A 10048-nucleotide genomic window follows, 5' to 3' on the forward strand; every position below is an offset into this window, starting at 1 on the left:
GATGCTGCACTTGGTAGTGGCCATTGGGTTGTATTTAAGCTTCATATGCTTCATATGAAGCAATTTTTAAAAGCGGTATCTCGGCCTTTTGGCTAAGATGCAAATGAGATCAAACCTGGGGGGGGGGCGGAGATGTATGCCTACTCCAATCAGCTTGGCTCATGTAGATCAGGCCCAAGACAGGGTAGAGGATTGCATGCCCTGTCTTGTCAGCCTGGATCGGAAATGTCTCAACTTGTTGAGACTCTGAATTGGACTTGATTTGATTGAATTGGAAAAGTATTTTAAAACGTTGTCGGGATCGCATTATCTAGCAAGAGGGGGAGGAGACTTGAACATATGTATGGTACATTTATTCAGTACAATGCCTATAATTGGAAAAATTGAGCCATTTGACCCCAAAGCAGACAACTTGGGACAGAAGACCAGGAAGAGATCAGCCTTAATCTGATTGAATGGTGGAACAGGCTCGAAGGGCTGAATTGCCTACTTCTGCTCCTAATTCCTATGACCTTTGTGCATTCCCTTGGAATTTGATTTTCGCAGTCACGAGGCATTACTATCTTTAGCGATAATGAGGTTGCTGTGGTTTCTTGAAGGCTAGAAAAGATCCTGCAGAAGATAGTGGAATGTTAAAGCTGATTGGCTGCTTGCATGAAAATTTGCACCTTTGGTTAAGTCACTGTTCCCAGCGGAACAAGGTGCACTCGGATTTCAAGTGAAAAAAAACTATCCAACCGACTGGTGAAGATGATTGGCAGACAACTTGGGACAATATATAGAACGGCTGTATTACTTTATAGCGAATGAAATGACTGCTGAAGAAAAGCGCAAAATTATTTTGTTTACAATCTGTGGCCAAAAGATTTATAGTTTAGTGAGAACATTAACATCATCAGATGCTCCAGATATAATGGCCGGAGTTTTACTGCCCTGCCCGCCATGGAATCGGGACAGGCGAGAGGCAGGCAATGGAAATGTCTGTTGACCTCGGGCAGGATTTTATGGTTTTGGGACGAGTGAGGCTGTAAAATCCTGCCCAACGTCTTTTGACCAAATTGTGGAGCTTGTCAGAATCATTTTAACCCCCGTCCCTGAATCATTATGCTAAGGTGCAAATTTCATATGGCAATCCGGAGCCAAGGGAGACAGTCTCAGATTTTGTGGCAAGACTTAGGGGACTGACAGAACACTGTGAATTTGACCCAGCATTAAAAGCGATGTTAAGGGACTGAATAGTCTGTGGTATAAACAGCTCAATAATACAAAAAGGATTATTGGCAGAGACCAAAATTACTTTAGAAAAAGCTGTAGGACTGGCTCAGGTGACTGAATGCATGCAGCAGGGAGTAACAGGGTTGTAAGGTTTGCGAGGTAAATCGTTTGTGGCAGGGAACAGCTGTGGAACAAAACAGTCCAGGAGCAGAGGTAACAGTGCCCAGCAGAAGATTGCAACGTCGAGGGCAGAAGTGTGTTTTCAACATGGGGGAGAACATTCCCAAGAAGTTTGTTGATACAAGAATTATGTGTGCTTGAAGAGTAACAAGAAAGGTCACTGAAAGGCATGGTGCTGAGTAAAGCAGTCTCAATGCAAAAAATAAGATAGCATCTATTAGCTTCACTACCTTAAACAATTTGGATGAGGAATCGAGCAAGGGGTTCAAGTCATTCACCCTAAACCAGGTCCAGTTAAACAATATGTCCCCAATAGGGATAACTTTGCTGATAAATGACAAAGCACCCAGGATGGAAGTTGATACAGAGGCAAAGGCCACAGTCATAGGGAAACAGGCATTTTGTTATCTTCAAAAAGGACTCCAGCCATTAAGACTAAGTGAGTCAGGAGCCACTTTGTCCACATATACTGATGAGACACTGCAGACATTAGGTACAGTAACAGTAACAGTGGTATATCAGACCAGACAGCGAAGCTATCGGTCTTGGTAATCAAGGGTATGATTTGTTAAAGTAGATATGGCTAAACTGGCTGGAGAGGCTGGCACATTGCGCTGAGCGGGCCACTGCGCATTCTCTGATCTGACAGCGCGGAGATCGGCACATGCACAGTAGCTGCATACTGTCAGCCTCCCAACCGCTGACCAACTTGATCGCTGGCCAGCCCCATGATCCCGCATTACTGGCACACAGAACTCCCCACCCCCATGCTCTGACTGCTGGCCACACCGGACTTGTCCGGGCTAGCCAGCCTTGACCACACCCCACCCCCCTACCTCCAATCCCCTATGCCCCCCACTCCTGGCAGTTCCTATCTCCCAATCCCCCCCCATTCCCTCACCAGCAGCTCTGAACCCCTCCCCCCCGGAGCTGTTGTAAACCCCACTGGAGTGAAACACACCTGGCGGGGGGTGGGGGAGACTCTAATGGGCCCAGAGACTTCAATCCCAGGCCTGCTAATCACATGCAAATTGTGATATTAATAATTTATTCAGCTCCACACTGATTTCTGGTATTGAGCGTGTGCAAACCTCTGACGCTGCACAAGCGCATTAACAGTAGCAATGGTCTGACAGACAAAGCAAGAGCTGTCAGGCAGCCTCAAGTAGCACCCACCCCCTTCCCGCAACCGCGGCCCATGATGCAGCCCCGGCCATCCCCCTCGCATTCCAGACCAATCGCCAACCCCTTCCCTCCCTGACCAATTGTGGACCCCTCCCTTTCCATCGATCATGGCCCTGCCACCCTCCCCCACCGATTGTGGCCCCGATGCTGTCCCCCACTGATCACATGCAGAGTGGCAGCGGGACCGCTTCCCCCACAGACCCTGCCCCCATTGGCTCCTCCCCCACAGACCCACAGGCCACGCATCCTGGCAGATTTTGGGAAGGACAACAGCACCTGTAAGCTACAGGCAGCAGTCCACCCAATTGCCTTTAATTGTCAATGAGGGCCAAGTGTCCAGCTTGATAGCACAAGTTTGGCTTCAGGAAATGGAAGTGAATTGGCTAGAAATGTTCAAAATGAATGAAGGTGACAAACATGACATTCTCAGGAGATATCAGGAGGTGCTTCAAGAAGATCTAGGCAAAAAAATGAGGTTTAAAAGCCAAAATTTATGTCCATCCAGCAGCTGCACCAAAATTTTACAGCGCAAGACCCATGCCTTATTCACTAAGTTAGAGATGCGTACCAACAGTTGGAGCTGGATAATGCACCCAGGGAGTTTGTCACTATTAACACACGTAAGGGCCTGTTCCAGAATACCAGACTGCCATTTGGAGTCTCATTTCGCTTATACAATCTTTCAATGCGCAATGGAGAGCCTATTACAAGATTTACATAAGGTTTATTTATTAGTGTCACAAGTAGTCTTACATTAACACTGCAATGAAGTTACTGTGAAAATCCCCTAGTCACCACACTCCAGTGCCTGTTCGGGTACCCTGAGGGAGAATTTAACATGGCCAATGCACCTAACCAGCACGCCTTTCGGACTGTGAGAGGAAACCAGGGCACCCGGAGGAAACCCACACAGACATGGAGAGAACATGCAGACTCCGCACAGACAGTGGCCCAAGCCAGGAATTGAACCCGGGTCCCTGACGCTGTGAGGCAGCAGTGCTAACCATTGCGCCACTGTGCCGCCCCGGTAGCTGTTTACTTGGATGATGTGCTAATCATGGGAGCTACAGAAGAGGAACACCTAACTAATCTAGTGGAGGTTTTAAAAATATTCCAGAAAGCTGGCATAAGATTAAAGAGAGAGAAATGCAACTTTAAGGTTAATGAGGTGACTTATTTGGGTTTTAGAGTAGATGCAAAAGGGTTGCATCCAATGGAGGATAAGGCTGGCCATTAAAGAAGCAGCAGCCCCAAAGAATGTGTCAGAGTTAAAATCTTTTCTTGGAATGGTAAATAATTACGGAAAGTTTATTCCAAATTTGCCTACAATATTGGCACCTCTAATACATTATTTAAGAAATACCAGAGATGGTACTGGAGGACACAGTAAACCAAAGCCTTTAGACATGTGAGACAAGCTCTGCCTTTTGGTCCCTTTTAACCCTTCAAAAGAAAATATTCTCATTTGTAATGCATCTGCGAATTGGAACTGTTTTATCATGTAAAAGGAAGGATGGATTAGAAAGGCCCATCGGCTGTGCCTCAGGGACACTAATAGATGCAGCGAAGACACATTCACAGATTGAGAAAGAGGGGTTGGCCATCATCTTTGGGATAAAGAAATTCCACCAATATATTTACAGATAACCTTCCTAGGCCTATTTAGAGAAGATAAAGCCATCCCTCCAATAGTGTCGGCAAGGATACAGCACTGGGTTTTATTGGCCACTTAAGAATATACCTTCCAACACAAACCAGATGCACAGATATTAAAACAGACCACAAGGTCTCCTGCTCCCGGCTTACAAGCAAAAACTGAAGCTGGAGAATCCATCAAAGAAAGTCATGCAACATTGGTCTGAGGAATCGAATGATCTTCTACGGGGCTGCTTGGAGTCAGTGGACTGGTTAGTATTTTAAAACTCTGTGACCAGCCTGAACGAGTACGTCACTACAGTAACTGACTTCATTAGTAAGTATGTAGAGGAGTATGTGCCAAAGAAGCAAATCCGTGTGTTCCCCAACCGGAAACAATGGATGAACAGGGATATCCACTGCTTGCTGAAGTCCAGGTCTGAGGCGTTCAAGTCAGGCGACTCTGACCTATTCAAGAAAGTAAGTAATCAACTGTGTTTACCCCAGTCCAACGCCGGCATCTCCACATCATGACTATTCAAGAAAGCCAGTTACAATCTAAGGAGATCCATCAAACTTGCCAAAAGACAATACTGGACCAAGCTAGAGTCCCAGGCTAGCCGCAATGACCCCTACCGACTATGGCAAGGTCTGCAAGACATAACAGGCTACAAGCTGAAGGCATGTAAAATTGCCGGCTCCAACGCAACCCTCCCTGATGAGCTCAATGCATTCCACGCCCGTTTTGAGCAAGAGGTCAGCGAGAGCATGCCCTCTACCCTGGAAGCCCTGGATGAACCTGTATCTGGGGTCACCATTGCAGATGTCAGAGCAGCTTTCTTGAAGGTCAAACCCACGGAAAGCAGATGGGGTCCCCCGACGTGCACTCAGATCCTGCGCGGATCAGCTGGCGGAGGTATTTACAGACATCTTCAACCTCTCTTTACAACAATCTGAGGTCCCTATCTGCTTCAAGAAGACCATCATTTTGGTACCTAAGAAAAACCAAGCAGCGTGCCTTAATGACTATCGGCCGTTGGCTCTGACATCCATCATTATGAAGTGCTTTGAAAGGTTAGTCATGGCACGAATCAATTCCAGCCTCCCGGACTACCTAAATCCACTACAGTTTGCTTGCAGCTGCAACAGGTCCACAGCAGACGCCATTTCCCTGGCCCTGCACTCAACCCTGGAACACCCAGATAACAAGGACACTTATGTCAGACTCCTATTTATTGACTGCAGCTCAGCCTTCAACACTATTATTCCCACGAAACTCATCTCCAAACTCTGCACCCTGATCCTCAGCACCTCCCTCTGCGACTGGACTTCCTAACTCACAGACAACAATCGGTAACGATAGGCAACAACACCTCCTCCACAATCATCCTCAACACCGGTGCCCCACAAGGCTGTGTTCTCAGCCCCCTATTATACTCTTTATACACCTATCACTGTGCGGCCAAATTCCCCTCCAATTTGATTTTCAAGTTTGCTGGCGACACCACCGTAGTGGGTTGGATCTCAAACAATGATGAGACAGAGTACAGGAATGAGATAGAGAATCTGGTAAACTGGTGCGGCAACAATAATCTATCCCTCAATGTCAACAAAACGAAGGAGTATGTCATCGAATTCAGGAAGTGTAAAGGAGTACATGCCCCTGTCTACATCAATGGGGATGAAGTAGAAAGGGTTGAGAGCTTCAAGTTTTTAGGTGTCCAGATCGCCAACAACCTGCCTTGGTCCCCCCATGCCGACACTATAGTTAAGAAAGCCCACCCACACCTCTACTTTCTCAGAAGACGATCAACAACTTTTACAGATGCCCCATTGAAAGCATTCTTTCTGATAGTTTCACAGCTTGCTTTGGCTCCTGCTCTGCCCAAGACCGCAAGGAACTACAAAAGGTTGTGAATGTAGCCCAATCCATCACACAAACCAGCCTCCCATCCATTGACTCTGTCTACACTTCCCACTGTCTTGGCAAAGCAGCCAGCATAATTAAGGACCCCACGCACCCGCACATTCTCTCTTCCACCAAATTCCTTCGGAAAAAAGGATACAAAAGTCTGAGGTCACGGACCAACTGACTCAAGAACAGCTTCTTCCCTGCTGCTGTCAGACTTTTGAATGGACTTATCTTGCATTAAGTTGATCTTTCTCTACACCCTAGCTATGACTGTAACACTACATTCTGCACTCTCTCGTTTCCTTCCCTATGAACGGTATGTTTTGTCTGTATAGCGCACAAGAAACAATACTTTTCACTGTATGTTAATACATGTGACAATAATAAATCAAATCAAATCCCCAGGGATCTGTTCTGGGACCCTTGCTGTTTGTCATTTTCATAAATGACCTGGATGAGGAAGTGGAGGGATGGGTTGGTAAGTTTACCGATGACACGAAGGTTGGTGGGGTTGTGGATAGCCTGGAGGGATGTCAGAAGTTACAGAGGGACATAGATAGGATGCAAGACTGGGCGGACAAGTGGCAGATGGACTTCAACCCAGATAAATGCGCAGTGGTCCATTTTGGCAGGTCAAATGGGATGAAGGAGTACAATATAAAGGGAAAGACTCTTAACACTGTAGAGAATCAGAAGGATCTTGGGGTCCGGGTCCATAGGACTCTAAAATCGGCCCCGCAGGTGGAGGAGGTGGTTAAGAAGGCGTATGGTGTGCTGGCCTTTATCAATCGAGGGATTGAGTTTAGGAGTCCGCGGATAATGATGCAGCTATATAAGACCCTCGTCAGACCCCACTTGGAGTACTGTGCTCAGTTCTGGTCGCCTCACTATAGAAAGGATGTGGAAAAGATTGAAAAGGTGCAGAGGAGATTTACAAGGATGTTGCCTGGATTGAGTGGCATGCCTTATGAGGATAGGCTGAGGGAGCTCGGTCTTTTCTCCTCGGAGAGACGAAGGATGAGAGGAGACCTAATAGAGGTGTATAAGATGTTGAGAGGCATAGATCGGGTGGAATCTCAGAGGCTTTTTCCCAGGGTGGAAATGTCTGCTACGAGAGGACACAGGTTTAAGGTGCTGGGGGGTAGGTACAGGGGAAATGTTAGGGGGAAGTTTTTCACACAGAGGGTGGTGGGCGAGTGGAATCGGCTGCCGTCGGTGGTGGTAGAGGCAAACTCAATAGGGTCTTTTAAGAGACTCCTGGTTGAGTACATGGGACTTACTAGGATGGAGGGTTATAGGTAGGCCTAGAAGGTAGGGATATGTTCAGCACAACTTGTGGGCCTGTTTTGTGCTGTAGCTTTTCTATGTTTCTATAAATCAAAAATATATGCAGATGCCTTCAACCACCTCCCATTGCTGGAAAGTACGCTGCCCCATGAAATTATCCTTGCCTTGAATTTCCTTGACACAATACCCTGCGTCATCACAACAGATCAAATACTGGACTCAGAAGAATCCAATATTGTCCAAGGTTAAGCATATGGCTCTTCATGGCTGATGTTACAATTGACTGAACAACTGAAGCCTTTTCAAACAAGAAAGGATGGATTGATTTGTGAAGACAGTGTCCTTCTGTGGGGAGTGAGGGTGATCATCCCCATGCCCAACCGAAAGTTATTATTGGAAGAACTACACAGCACCCACCGAGGGATGTCCAAGTTGTAAATGTTGATTCACAGCTATGTGTGGTGGCCAAGGTTAAATGCAGACATAGAAAGCATGGTTAAATACTGTGATCAATGCCAGGTACAACAAAGGTTACCATTCACAGCTCTAATGCACCCTTGTGAGTGGCCAGGTCGGCCATGGGTGCAACTCCACATTGATTTTGAAGGCCCATTCATGGTCAACATGCTCCTACTTATAGTCAATGCACACTCAAAATGGCTAGACATCTATGAAATTAAGTCCACAACTTCTTTGACAACCGTGGAAAAGGTAAGGCAAGCCTTCACCAAGCATGGTTTGCTGGAGGTGTTGGTTTTGGACAATGGGACAGCATTTACCAGCTAAGATTTCCAGCATTTCATGTGGTCAACCGGCATCAAACCTTTACATACTACACTCCTCAAAGGGATTGGCGGAGAGGGCAATGCAAATTTTTAAAGCGGCCATGAAAACGCAATCACTTACATTCCTACAGACCAAGTTAATGACTTTTCTTATTACCTATAGAATGATATCCCACATAAGACCATAAGACCATAAGATATAGAAGCAGAATAGGCCATTCGGCCCATCGGGTCTGCGCTGCCATTCAATCATGGCTGACATGATTTTCATCCCCATTCTCCTGCCTTCTTCCCATAATCTTGATCCCCTTATTGATCAAGAACCTATCTATCTCTGTCTTAAAGACATTAAATGTCCTGGCCCCCACAGCCCTATGTGGCAATGATTTCCACAGATTCACCACCTTCTGACTGAAGAAATCCCTCCTCATCTCAATTTTAAAAGCGTGTCCCTTCACTCTGAGGTTGTGCCCTCAAGTTCCAGTCTCTCCCACAGGTGGAAATATCCTCTCCACGCCCACTCTATCTAGGCCTCTCAGTATTCTGTAAATTTCAATTAGATCCCCCCCTCATCCTTCTAAACTCCATTGAGTATAGACCCAGGTTCCTCAACTGCTCCTCATACGACAAACCCTTCATTCCTGGGATCATCCTTATGAACTCTCCCCTGGACCCCCTCCAAGGCCAGCACATCCTTACTTAGATATGGGGCCCAAAACTGCTTACAATATTCCAACTGGGGTCTTACCAGAGCCTGATACAGCCCCAGCAGTACATCTCTGCCCTTGTACTCTAGACCTCTAGAAATGAATGCTAGCCTTGGATTTGCCTTCCTAACTGCCAACTGACCCTGCATGTTAACCTTAAGAGAGTACTGAACCAGAACTCCCAAGTCCCTTTGTGCTTCAGATTTCCAAAGCCTTTCCCCATTTAGAAAATAGTCTATGCCTCTATTCTTCCTACCAAAGTGCATAACCTCATACTTTCCCACATTATTCCATCTGCCACTTCTTTGCCCACCCTCCTAGCCTGTTCAAGTTATTCTGCAGCCTCCCCACTTCCTCAACACTACCAGTCCCTCTACATATTTTTATATCAGTTCCATCTTCCAGATCATTAATGTGTATAGTGACCCCTGTAGAACACCACTAGTCACCAGTTGCCATCCTGAAAAGGACTCCCTTATCCCCACTCTTTGCCTTCTGTCTGTCAGCCAATCTTTTATCCATGCCAGTACCTTGCCTCTAACACATTGGCCCTTAGCTTATTTAGCAACCTCCTGTAAGGCACCTTGTCAATCGCTTCTCGGCCTTTTGGCTAAGATCAAGTGTAGTATGGTCGGCAGCCCATGGTCGGCCGCACTTGGTTGAGGTCATTCGGTTACACTGAAGCTTCATATGTTTCATATGAAGCAATTTTTTAAAGTGGCATCTCGGCCTTTTGGCTAAGATGCAAATGAGCTCAAGTTTTGGAGGAGGAACCTCCCCCTTCTCCAATCAGCTTGGCTCATGTAGATCAGGCCCAGGACAGGGTGGTTTGGTCGCTCGCCCTGTCTTGTCAGCCTGGATCTGAAATGTCTCAACTTGTTGAGACTCTGAATTGGATTTGATTTGATTGAATTGGAAAAGTATAAAAAAAAGGCTTTCTGGAAATCCAAATAAATCACGTCCACTGGCTCTCCTTTGTCCAACTTCTTCATGATCACCGGAGTAAATCTTGCTGCGTTGCTGATGGGTAGGTGTACTCAAACCAGGTTCTGGTGTTTCCAAATTTGGCGGTGAGGGTGGAGGCAAAACAGAGTGTGGGAAAGAAACATCATGATTCAACAAAGTCTGAGAAAGCACCCAAA

The 10048-nt window shown here is 46.4% G+C and overlaps 1 pseudogene; it reads left to right on the top strand.

Annotated features, from left to right (window-relative positions):
* Nucleotides 1–9496: 9496 nt before the first annotated feature.
* Nucleotides 9497–9716, top strand: LOC144493297 (U2 spliceosomal RNA; annotated as a pseudogene).
* The last annotated feature ends 332 nt before the right edge of the window (nucleotides 9717–10048 follow it).

Source organism: Mustelus asterias, chromosome 4, assembly GCF_964213995.1.
Source record: "Mustelus asterias chromosome 4, sMusAst1.hap1.1, whole genome shotgun sequence".
Classification (NCBI taxonomy): Eukaryota; Metazoa; Chordata; class Chondrichthyes; order Carcharhiniformes; family Triakidae; genus Mustelus; species Mustelus asterias.